Genomic DNA, 13,063 nt, shown 5'->3' on the forward strand with positions numbered 1-13,063 from the left:
TCTAATAGCTTAAAAGCTATGTTGCTCATCTGTTAAAGTTGAGAACAGAGGAGAGGACTATATAACTTGAGGAAGAAATTGCAAAGGCGGCACCCAGATACATCCTTTACTGCCCTAATCAAATAAAACTTAGAACCACTTGAACCACATTTATGAAAGTGTCCTATCGTTATGGTGGAACGTGGCCAGTCCACATGAAAGCTGGCATAAATGACTATGATTAGAATTATGTTGACAAAACCAAACCATCTTTTCAGTTTCCATGCGTGGTCAAGTCTTTATAGCTATAATCAGTGTCAAAAGCCAAATCTGTGCTCATCCCCACACTGCTTTCTCCTTCTCCTCTGTCTCCCTTCATCCACATCCAGTAAAAGGCCTTGATTTTAGTCTTTGTTGGGGTTGGTGGGGGGAGCATTGCGTCCATTCCCTGGGGCTGACAGATCTCCCTTCACCATCTCCCTTCATCTCAGCCCTCCAGTACTGTGGCTTGTCCTCTCCTCTGTGTCACCCGTGTCCCTTGACTTGAAGTCCCCTATCTCCAGCTCTCTGCTTTGGGTGTCCTGAGGGTTGGAGGGCTTGAAAGCTGACAAGGCAGGGGAGCAGATGGGAGCTCATATCCTCTGACATCTCTGTGATCCGCTTCCTCTCCCCCAACACACAGTCTTCAATAACTAATGCAGATATTTATGGCCAGACTTCACAGTTGGGTGGTTTGAAAGCTGACAAGGCAGGGGAGCAGATGGGAGCTCATATCCTCTGACATCTCTGTGATCCACTTCCTCTCCCCCAACACACAGTCTTCAATAACTAATGCAGATATTTATGGCCAGACTTCACAGTTGGGTGGTGTGGATTTAACATGTTAGTAGGAATGAATTTCTATTACTAAAATTAGGTGCCCCCCCCCCAAGCTTTTCTTTCCTTCTTTTTGAAGGGAGATGGGGGGAGGGGGTATACCTGAAAGTAGGAGGGGCCCAGGTACCTGATCCTAAACTGAGGAAGAGGAGGTGGTCCCATGGCAGGAGAGGAGGAAGGGAAAGCCAGAGAGTACACAAATGGCTTTGCTGTCACCTGAGCAAGGCTACACAGATGAGACCTCTGTCTGTTGGCAAGAGCCAAGCTTAGAGGCTCCCTCTGGGAACCCTCACACCTGAGACCAGGAATCTATGTGTAAACCCTCCCCAGTGATGGGAACTGGCAGAAAGTGAGCCACTCAGTGCCATCTGTCCTGCTCGACTGTGTGTCCTTGAAGGCAGTGCCTCCTCCTATTCGTCTCAGTGTCCCCAGGGCCCAGCACAGGAAAAGAACTGTTGCCAGACAACATTGTGTTGGATTGAATTGGAGAGAGAGAGACAGGAATTGGGCTTCTGTGCTGCAGAGTGGTTATGGGAAGGAAGCAGATACTCGCCAGCCTTGCAGGGGTAATACATGAAAACAGGTCATCTTGGTGGAATCCATGTAATGTATGTTTTACGTGAGCATGTATTTATCCTTGCCTGCCTAGACACAGACATAGGTTTCTTACACTCCAAAACCTGTGGTACCTTTTTGTAGACTATTGTATGTCTATTCTTAACTATTCCAAGTAGCAACATTAAATACATTCTTGTTTACATTAAAGAGTTGATTTGAGTGGTTGAGTAATTCATCCTTGTCTTAGTCAGCCTGGTCTGCTATAATGGAATAGACTTGAGTGGCTTAAACCAGAGAAATTTATTTCTCACAGTTCTGAGGCTGGGAAGTCTGAGATCAGGGTGCCAGCATGGTTAATTTCTGGTGAGGGCCCTCTGCCTGGTTTGTGGATGGCTGTCTCCTTGCTGTGTCCTCACATGGGGCGGGGGAGAGAGAGAGAGAAGAGAGATCATCTCTCCCATGTCTCTTCTTATAATAGCACTAATCCCATTTATGATAGCTCCACCTTCATGACTTAATTACCTCCCAAAATCCCCACCTCCAAATACCATCTCATTGGGAATTAGGCTTCAACATTTCAAAAATCTGGGGGAGACACAAATACTCTGTCCATAGCAATCCTACTCTGTCTTACTTTATACTGATAGTTAAATGGGCAGCAGAATCTAGTGTGATGAAATTAGGCTGCTAACAAGAAAGCTGAAAGCATCCTAATGGTTAAAGTTTGTTGTGTGCTTCAGATGTACCAGGCACCATATTAAGCTCTTGAATGTGCATTATCGCATTACCTGACCACATGGTGAGCAGGTGACTCTCATAATTAGTCCCATCTTACACCAAGAAACTGAGGTTCGGCATGCTAATGTGACAAGTCCAAGGCCATATAGCAGGTGAGTGGCAGTGCCGGGAGTCTCAAGCAGGTCTGTGTGACTCCAAAGCTCTGCTTAAAACCACTGTGCCCCACTTCCTCCCAGAGCAGCCTGACTCAATGGCTTTGCCACATCCGACCTCATGTAGTTTGCAGGCCCCATCCCCACCAGTCAGGTGGCCTGCATTTAAAAAAATATTTTTGAATAATATTCCAAGTCTGATCTTAGTCCTCCCCTTTTATTTTTCCTTCTGGCAATGAGAACAAGACTTGCCTAAGTCACAGAGCACATCATTTGAAAAGGCCCCTACTCCAACCCTTGTTTTTTTTTTGTCTTTTTTCGTGACCGGCAACGGATCGCAACCCTCAGTGTCGCGCCTGTACCGGCCCGGGACCGGCAACGGGATCGCAACCCTCGGCGTTGCACTCGCACCTCGCTCAGCCAGTGAGCGGGAACCAGTCTGTATGTGGGATCCGAACCCTCGGCGGGAGCGCCGCTGCGCTCTCAAGTGGCGCACTGTAGCAGTGCGCCACTGGGCCGGCCCCTTTTTTTTTAAAGATGACCAGTAAGGGGATCTTAAACCTTGACTTGGTGTTACCAGCACCACACTCCTACCAAGTGAGCCACAGGCCGGCCCCCAACCCTTGGTTTTTAAGTATAATTTCATAGGTTGATTTCGTGTGAATTGGCAGAGATGAAATACATCATGAATTTGATGCTTTAAAAAGCTTGGAAAACATTCTCTCTTTCTTATCACACTTTTCCATCCCTTAGGTTTCAGGTATTTCCTTTGAATGAGGGAATGACAGGGGAGAAGAGAGCCTCGTTCTTTCCAAGGATTTGGTACTCAGGAGGGTCCTTTACTCAGAATGGGATGTGATGGAAGGATTCCAACTTGGCACATCTGTAGGGTTATGATGTGACAGAGGAGACAGGGCATCTGCGAGTGTTCGTGCCCAGTGCTGAGAAGGCAATCCTTTTAAGTTGAGTGAGATCAGCACAACTCAGTGGGAGGAACTTACTTTTCCTAAGACCGTACATCTCACTCCTGGTAGAGGAAAGAGATACAATAATAACTGGCCGAGATCTCAAGCAGTGTTTCACAAGGAAAGATAAAATAAACCATGGAAATTACTAGTGATATAAGTTCATCAAGATTAAACCCAAACTCCACATTAACTTTTTGGAATATTCTAAAATATATCCTGATGCAGAACTTAATACTTCATGGTAGATAGAGAGCCGTAATCAGGGAGTAGGAGGCCAGACACTTGTGACGTATTCTGGAGTCAGAAAATCTGGGTAAAAAAAAAAAAAAAAAAAAAAAAAAAAAAAAAAAAAAAAAAAGAAAATCTGGGTTCTGTGTTTTTCAGCCTCACTTTCCCTTTCTTAAATACTAATTCCTTAGATGCTTTACAAGTATTGGTACAATACCGATTGTGGAAGTGCTTTATATCTGTAAACTATTGTCCAGATGGTGGGGTTATTAGGCATTTGGTAGATCCTTATGTAGATAACAGGCTGAATATTCTAGATCGGATTAGAATATTCTAGAACTTGCCAAAAGTTGGCCGTATGATGGGAAATCCACACAGAAGAAGGCTCCATTTGTAGCAACGTTAAGTAGAGTAAGATGACTGAAATGACACATAAGAGTAATGATAATAACACATTACATTTGAATGCCTCCTGGCTCTAGGCCCTGTGGTAGGCACTTTACATACGTCATCTCATTTAATGCTCAAACATGCTCACAGGTAGATATTATTCTCTTTCTGTTGGTAAGAAACAGGCTCAGGGAGATTTATGGAGATATTTCCCTTTTGCAGTTACTTTTAAAAATGTCCCAGTTTTACCATGTAATTTCAATATAATTAAACTTCAGCAGCTAAAAAGTATACGATTAATTATATTTAGTGTTCATGACACTTGCTAATTTAGCCAAGATGGTGAGAATGATCCCTGTCCACTGTAAGGCGTGCTGATGGTCAGAGCCTGGCAGCCTTCCTGTGGGAGCGTCCTTTTGTCATTCTTCTCGTTAAAAAGAATCAGGTGGTTCACAGATCGCCGTCCTGGCTGGTTTCTGCTTGCTGTCTCCACTCCCCCGATTTCCACCTCCTTCCCTTCCCTGGCCTCCTCTGTGCCTGGGAGGCTAACCCTGTGGACTGACTCAGCCAGGATCGCTTCATGGCTGGTTTGCATTTGGGTTCAGCCAATGGGAGACGGGCAGAAAGTCAGAAGGTAAGAGGAGGGAATGGTTCGGTGTTTTTTCCCCTACACCTTTCCTGCCTTGGTGCTGCTTATCTGCCAATAGCCGTGAGTCCCTTCATGCCTACAGCTCCTGCAGGGCAGCTTCTCCTCCATAACTCCAGCTTCTCCTGGGATCCAGGACAGTATTTCCTCACCTTGCCCCTCAGCCCTAAAGGAGGTAATGGCTTCCTGCTGGTGCTAATCTTTGGGTGAGGCAAAATCCATGATGTGGTCTCTTAACGCAGACCTCTAAAAACACTGCTTCCATTCAAGTCTATTCATTTGAACCATTCAGAAAAAATTTGGTTTCCTGTGGGACTCTGAGTGATACACTCACTAAATATTAAAAGTCCGTGTATATTCTGGCATTGACTGATTATTCAAGCCCTTACTGAAGTATATGGGTTGCAGCCTGGGTAACTGCCCTTTCTTGAGCCTTAAAACCCAAGGAATATCACTTTCAGCATCTATTTACTTGAAAGAGAAAGGAGTATGTTGATTCACTCTAATTTGAATAAGCAAAAGAATAGTTCTGGAATAGTAATGTTCCAGAATTGTTGGTCTTCTAATGACACATTTGTATTTAAGAAACTCTGCTATTATCCATAATATATAAAGAATAACTATGAATCAACAAGAAAAACAGTCCAATTCTAAAACAAACTTTTCTCAGAAGAGGAAATATGCATGTGGCCATAACTAATATAAAAAGTGCTAAATCTCACTAGTAATCAGGGAAATGCAAACAAAATTTACCAATGAGATATCATTTACAAACCACCGTCTTGGCAAAAGAATTAAAAAACATGACAATATTAGTAGTGCTGAATGTGCTATACCCTTAACCCAGAAATGTCATGCCCTAGAGGTGCCCTTGCACAGATTTTCTGGAAGACAAGTATGAGAATGTTCTTAGTAGCACTGTAGGTAATAGCAAAAACTAGAAACAACCCAATGTCATCAACAGAGAATGGCTAAATACATTTTGATGTATTCATGCATGGAATACTCTACAACACTTAAAACGAATGAACTGTAGCTATATATGTCACTATGAAAGTGTAGACAATGCTGAGGAGGAAAAAAGCCAGTAGCAAAATAATATATGCAGTATGATTCCACTTACATGAAGTTCAAATGCAAGCAAAACTTAACTATATAATATTTAGGGCTAAAATATTTTTTAAGCACAAGAATGATTAACACAGCATTCAAATAAGTGGTCACCTCTTCCAGAGGGAAGGGGAATGTTATTGGGTGGGGTCACCCAGGGCTATCATAGGTATTGGTAATGTTCAATTTCTTAAGTTTGAGAAGTTGATACTTGAATGTTCATTATTTTTTTCTATTATTATTTATTCCTCAAAAATATTCTTATGTACTTTGTATACTCTGTTGTGTGTGTGATATAATTAATAATTTAAGACTTTTTTTAAAGTTCAGGTTCTATAGCATATTGCCTGGACTTGAATCCCAGCTCTGCCACTAGCTCTGCAGGCTTGCATAAGTTAAATAACCTCCCTGTGTGTCAGTTTTCTCATCCATCACTCTGTTGTGTGTGTGATATAATTAATAATTTAAGACTTTTTTTAAAGTTCAGGTTCTATAACATATTGCCTGGACTTGAATCCCAGCTCTGCCACTAGCTCTGCAGGCTTGCATAAGTTAAATAACCTCCCTGTGTGTCAGTTTTCTCATCCATAAAATGGAGAAAATAATGTCATAGGGTAATAAGCATTAAGGAAGCTAATACAGGTAAAGGCTATACCATGACTGGTACACGGTAAGTGCTCAATAAATGGCAGTTATATTATTCAGTTGTTGTGTCATGCACCTCAGCTGTTTTATGGATGCAGACACTACGGTCTTGAGACTGTCAATTGACTCACCCGAAGCCCCATGGGTTGGTGGCAGACCCAGACTGCTTCTCTCTTCCTTCCACTCTTTTTAGTGCTCTTTTCTCCAAGCTTCCTAAGTAGAGAGGAACTTGGGTTTTTTACTTGTTCATTTTTCATAAATTTGCTTTCAATCCATGTTTCCTGTACTTTATAATTTCTAGAATTGTTTCTTAGCACAAACAGGTGCTTTTGAGTATCGTATGGAAGAGACCAACAGAGGCTTAGTTCCTTGTTGTAAGTGGAAACAGCTCTCCGTTCACTTACTTATTCATCAGCATTTATGAAGCTCTTTAGGTTCTCTATGGGGTTGATTCAGAGAAAGTAGAGGACTCAGTTCCCAGAGCGTATCTTCATCACTGGACTCACCACCTTGTTTATAACTATTTGTTTATATGTCCATCTCTCCATTGCATTACAACCTTCTTAGCTCCAAACTGTGCAAATAGCCAAAGTTCCTGCTTTTGTGGAGTTTAGGATCTAGTCAGGGATAGTCGTGTGGACAATAATTATGTCAAGAAACTAATACGATCAGTGTGGACGGATGATGAGTGCTATGAAGAAAATAAACTAGGAAAAGGGAGAAAGGATACTCAGTAGTTTGGTAAGAGAGGGAGGCCTAATTGAGGAGAGGCCTGGCTGTTGACAGACACGTCAGCGACCTGTTTTTGACACAAAAAACCCCTCTGTAAAAGGAAGCAGGCTTAAGTTTTTTCCTGCCAGCCCCAGGAGGGGCACACACACTTTTCACAATGATTGGGTTCAATATTGTCCAGCCCCTCCAGAAGTGACTGCCTTCATCGGGGATTCCAACCTGTCTGTGTTCCTGCTCGGAATGACTGAATTAGGGCCCTGTCAGGCATGGACTAGCAAATAGACTGGAACAGAAAATTGACATGCTTCATAGAAGCAGGGTGGTACTAGGGGTTTACACAGGCAAGCAGTTTCTAACAGATTCTGGACTAGAGGAAGGAAATGACTAGAATTCAGGATCTAGATAGGACTCAAATTAGAGTCGAGAGCTTGCCTGCTGAGCTTGCTGAGCAGTTCCGAGAATCTGCAGGCTGAGCATGTATGCGGCAGCATGGGCTTGAGAAGCAGCAAGGTTACAGCTCGCTAGAGCCCAATGTTGGTGCAGTCGACGTGCTTGCACTTTATAATGGTGTTGTTTAAATAGAGTATAGTAAGGCATCCCATCTGTCTGTGATTGAAACAGACAGGAGTGCAATTTACAAGTGAGTCACCAGAGTTAACCCAAGGGCAGCTGTTGCATGATAGACCTGTCGGTCAGGGAATTGAAGGTTTACTGGGGATTTGGACTGAAGATATTGTTTAAAAAATGTTCAGAGAGGGCCGGCCTGGTGGCACACTGCTACAATGCTCCGCTTGGGAAGCGCAGTGGCGCTCCCGCCGAGGGTTCGGATCCCACGTACAGACTGGTTCCCGCTCACTGGCTGAGCGAGGTGTGGGAGCAACACCGAGGGTTGCGATCCGTTGCCGGACACGAAAAAAGACAAAAAGGAAAAAAAAAAATGTTCAGAGAGCCCCAGATAAATTACTGTATATGTGTACTTTTCAGATACATCCCCTCCCCTTCCCTTTCTCCTCCTCCTCTTCGTTACTTCCCTCTGAGACCAGGTACCCGTCTCATGCATCTTTGATGGCACTAGCATCTGCATTGGTGCTGTGCCCATAGTAGCTGCTGAACCATGTTTCTTAAGGGAATTAGTGCATCACCTTGACACATTAATTCATAGAGCACTTCAAAATTTCCCAGAGTGCTTTTCTACATCTTATTATAAAGATTGCCAGTTTTTGGTTGCACTCTATAGGTTATAAAGTACTTTGTGTGTGTGATCTCCTATGTGTGCTGACTTCACAGCAGTTGTGTGGGTTATTATTATTTGGCTCATTTTGCAGGCAAGGAAGTTAAGGCTCAGGGAGGCTGAACAACTCATCTACGGGCACGTGAGTAATGCTTGGCAGAACTGGGATTTGTACTTAGATCTCTTGGCTCCAGACTCCCCCTTTTCCACTCCACCATGCTTTCATCTGAGGCTCAGGATGATCTTGTGAGTAGAAGAGAGAGAGACGAGGTCTAGGAAGGTGACGTGTCTTGTCCAGGCACACACGCAGCATTACCAGTCAGAAGTGGGGTCTCCCATTCCAAGCCCTGGCTGTCACTATTATCATCCTTATTATCGGAACATATTTTTATTGGATCCACTACTGTGTGGTAGTCTGCTAAGCACTCATAGTTAAACAGGTGTAGATTATATCCAGGCCCCAAACCATATTTACCTTAATTCTTTGGACACTGCATGTGAACTCACACTGATTTCTTTCTCTCCTTCCGTTAGTATAGATACTTCCTTTGAGTCTAATGTCTATATCAGCATGGCCAGAACATTTTCTTCTGGTTCTCTATTAGTTACTAGACTCACATTTTGGGAGTTGGAAGGGACCTCAGGGAGGATTTAGCCCAACCCCTTCACTTAACAAATGAAGAAACTGACTTTCCTAGTTGTCCAAGGCCATGCAGCTGGCTTCAGGCAAAGCCAGGACTTGAAGGCCAGACCTGGGTTGCCAGGTGCTCTTGCCTCTTCCTCAAGCTTTAGACCTTCCAGGCTTTACCTTAGAGCTTTGGACTCGGCCTATTTGTTTCAGGAGTCAGTGGTGGAATTTTAAAGATTTACCCTTTGCTTAAAATGTTGGGTGCATTGGCACGTGATTAAAAAAACAACAAACAGGGCCGGCCCAGTGGCGCACTGCTACAGTGCACCGCTTGAGAGCATGGCGGCGCTCCCGCCGAGGGTTCGGATCCCACATACAGACCGGTTCCCGCTCACTGGTTGAGCGAGGTGCGGGCGCAGCACCGAGGGTTGCGATCCCGTTGCTGGTCCCGGTCTGGTACGGGCGCGACACTGAGGGTTGCGATCCGTTGCCGGACACGAAAAAAGGAAAACAAACAAACAAACAAACAAACAAAAAAATAATGAAAATGCCAGAGGCAAAGGGCAGCACATGAAACCAGCAAGAGTAGAGAAGCAGGAAGACACAGGACACGGTATCTAGCCGGCGACACTGCCTTGCTTGTTATTAACAAGCTCAACAGCCAGGGAACTCAGGCTGGGGCTTCCTGGGTTTGGGGGACCTTGGGGATGTTCTCCCATCCCTCTGCCCAAATGCTCTGAAGGAAAGTCTGCAACCCAGCCTGGCTGAGACAGGTTAAAGGAATCATAAAGGAAAAAGATTCATTATACAGATGTTTTTCTATATCTATCCTAAAAAAATTAAACAAATATTTAATGTTTATTGTTGAAAAGATTAGAAAAAAGCAACAAAGCAAAAAGACAATGATAAAAATCACTCTGATGACAATTGTTACATCATTTTTTGTCTCTACCCTTCCAGACTTTTTTTTCCCACATGTGTGTATTTTTACAAAAGTAGGATCGTATGGTGCAATCTGATTTGCAATCTGCTTTTTTCATTTATTACATTGTGAACAGCTTTGAATGTCAGCATGTTAATGAATATACATACTCCTACACTGTTGTGTGTAATGGCAGGGTGGTAGCTATGCCAGATTTTTCCAAGGAATCTGTAACCACATTTGTTAATTGCATCTATGGGCTTCTATGGAACTTCATAGTGGAAAGTGTGTTTGTGTGTGTGTGTGTGTGTGTGCGCACGTGTGTGTAGCCTTGCTTAGAGCCATAGTAGTAACCACAGATATATCTGGCACCATATGCTCGAAATATATTAATTTGTTTACTCCTTGTAAGCACCCAAGATAAAGGTACTATTATTATTCCCATTTTACAGAGGTGGAAACTTACCCAACCTAGCAGTTGTCAGAGTCAAGATTCAATCCAGGCAGTCTGGACCCGAGCCTGGGCTCCTGATCTCCACACTTCCGAGAATGGTTCCACCTATTTGATTCTACACTCTAACTCCTTGGCTACCTAAACTGCGAGAGCCTAGGGAACATTCAGTCCCAGAAAGAACCATCATAGTATGACAGATGTGAAGTCCAGAGATTTCTCTCACTTCCTACCAAGTCACCTGTAAGTTCCTTAGGGAGCTGGATGACCATCCATCCATCTCTTCTCTCCTGGTCTTTTCTGCTCCTTCTCGCCCCCACCTGCCACTCCATCTTTTTCTACCTTCTCTGCCCATTGCACATGTTGAAGGTGCTGTGTCAGATTCCCTTTGTGCCTGGAGGAGGCTGAAGCCTTTCAGATTATCCAGTGTAAAACATCTACAAAACAAAGACACCTTTCTCTTGTTACTACTGACACCTCTCAGAACAGCACTTGTACGTGGTTACGCTCTCATAAGCCACTTACCTCCATTTTATCAGACTTCCTCCCAGGAAGGGCTGGGAGGGGCCCTGGGGAGGAAGATAAGGAGGGGGTAAGGGGCGAAGAAAACCCCCATCCTGCCACAACACAGAGCCTCGGATTTCTCTCTGCTTTGATGTGAACGTTTCTGATCGTCCCTTGTTCGTTCTGAAGTTTGGGGGTGGGTTTGGGAGGAGAACATGTGAGCACTGAGCCTCCAAACTATGGCATGGCTCTAAGAAGCTTTACATGAGAAACCCTGAATGGGCACTTCTAGTTTCCTTCACTTCCAAAAAAAGGCTAGGCAGGGACTGGCTCATTAGCTCAGCTGGTTAGAACACAGCCTTATAACACCAAGTTATACGGGTTCGGATCCTGGTACGGACCAGCCACCAAAAAAAAAAAAAAAAAAAAAAAAAAAAGTCTGGTCATTTTAGGTGGGCTGTTGCTGGATTTTAGTGGCTAGAGGTTTGTGTAGGGGGGCATTCAGCGTCCTTTTCTCTGCCAGGGCATTTTCTTAGAAACGGAACTCATGATAAAGAAGTCTGCCCTTCCTGATGGGCCCATGATCATCCAATTAAACTGTTGTGGTGAAGAACTTTCTAAAATTCCAATTATTTGCAGATCAATACTATTTAAAAGCACAATGAATTTCAAAAAGAAAAAAAAAAGACAAAATTAATAGGAAAAATGAAATTAAAAAAGACACATAAAATGTAAGTCTCATTTTTTATTATTAGATTCAATAGACATTGTTCGGTTACTGTAAAACTCTCTGAATATGACATACTCTCGATTTCTGTGCTTACCAGTAACAATTTGCAGAACTGCTCTGGACTGCAGATTGTACTTTGAGCAGTGTTGATCTAATTCACTCATTTCCTCTTTGTTTAGGAAAGTTTATTCATTCACTGAATAAACATTCATTAATTACCTGTGATAAGCCAGGCACATGAGGGTACTTCGAAAAGCTCACGGAAAAAATGCAATTAAAAGATGATACAAATCTTTCCGTGAATTTTTTGAGGTACACTTGCATAGGTGATCCCAACTTCCTCTGTCCTCAAGTGATTGCTGTGACACCATGATCATGTGTTATTATTTCATAATTAAATTGCAATAGTCACGTAATACATCAGTAGAACGTGATGTTCACCACAGAGCACTGAAAAGAAAAGAGCTAGTCAGAGCCTGGGACAGACCCTTTTTGTGTGTGATGTAATTTATGACCTCCTTCTGGGAAGAAAATCAGTGCTCCTGATAAATGCCTAAGCCATTTTCTGATGGACCGTAATGGGATTAAGATTTATTCTGGGAATCCGGTCACTCCCCTTCCCCCGCTCCCCCACCCCCAGCAAACTGTCAGACAACAGTTTAGTTGACCTTTAACTAGACATTCTTTTCTTTCTGTGTCTAGTCTGACAACGACTAACTGGCCATTCTCCTTTCCCATAAAGTGCCCTATCAAGTGTGAAACTTTGAAATGGACTCCCAGAGGCCCTTCCCCTTGAAGAAAGGCTGCAATACAGTTATGACACATGGTTGTAAATAGAGGAGGGAGATCATTCTGATGGGTGGTGGAGTGGGTGGGAGTTAGTGACCCTGAGCAAGCTTTACAATATTTCTGTGTCTGTTTTCTCATCTATAGACTGGATATAATAATACCTCAGGAGGTGGTTGTGAGAATTACACATTGAATGGGAAAGGCCTTGGTACTGTGCCCGGCATGTATTAGTGCACCATAAATGTACACTATGATGATGATGACTACACACCCTGGTCTCTGAAGGAGCTGAGAATATGCCACCCAGAATATGCCGTTTTGACATATTGACTATTTAAGTTAAAGGCACTTGAAAAACAGCAGGTGCAAGAAGATCACTCTGACCTTTGTGCTGTTTCTTAAAAGCAACAGATGAAATTCTCATGTGAAAGATACAACAGCCTTAGCCTCAAGGAGAAGTTGAGACCAAGAGAATTCTGTGCAGACCTTGTTAAAAGAACTTTTACCTTTTAAGCTTCCCCACATAATTTAGCTGCTTCTTCACAATTTACAACTTGTCCAATCCAGTATATAAGTAACTGACTCTAACTGGGTCATTTCCTTAGGAGGGTTCCTGTAGAACTTGAATAAATGTGTATGCCTTTCTCCTGTTAATCTATCTTATGTCAATTTAATTCTCATGCCCAGCCACGACCCTGAGAGGGTGGAGGTGGAGTTTTTCTGTCCTTTCACCTCCTGGATGGAAAGAGTCCTGGGATACCAGGTTACCACTTTGTGCCCAATCAT

Source organism: Galeopterus variegatus, unplaced genomic scaffold (assembly GCF_000696425.1).
Source record: "Galeopterus variegatus unplaced genomic scaffold, G_variegatus-3.0.2 Scaffold214, whole genome shotgun sequence".
Lineage (NCBI taxonomy): Eukaryota > Metazoa > Chordata > Mammalia > Dermoptera > Cynocephalidae > Galeopterus > Galeopterus variegatus.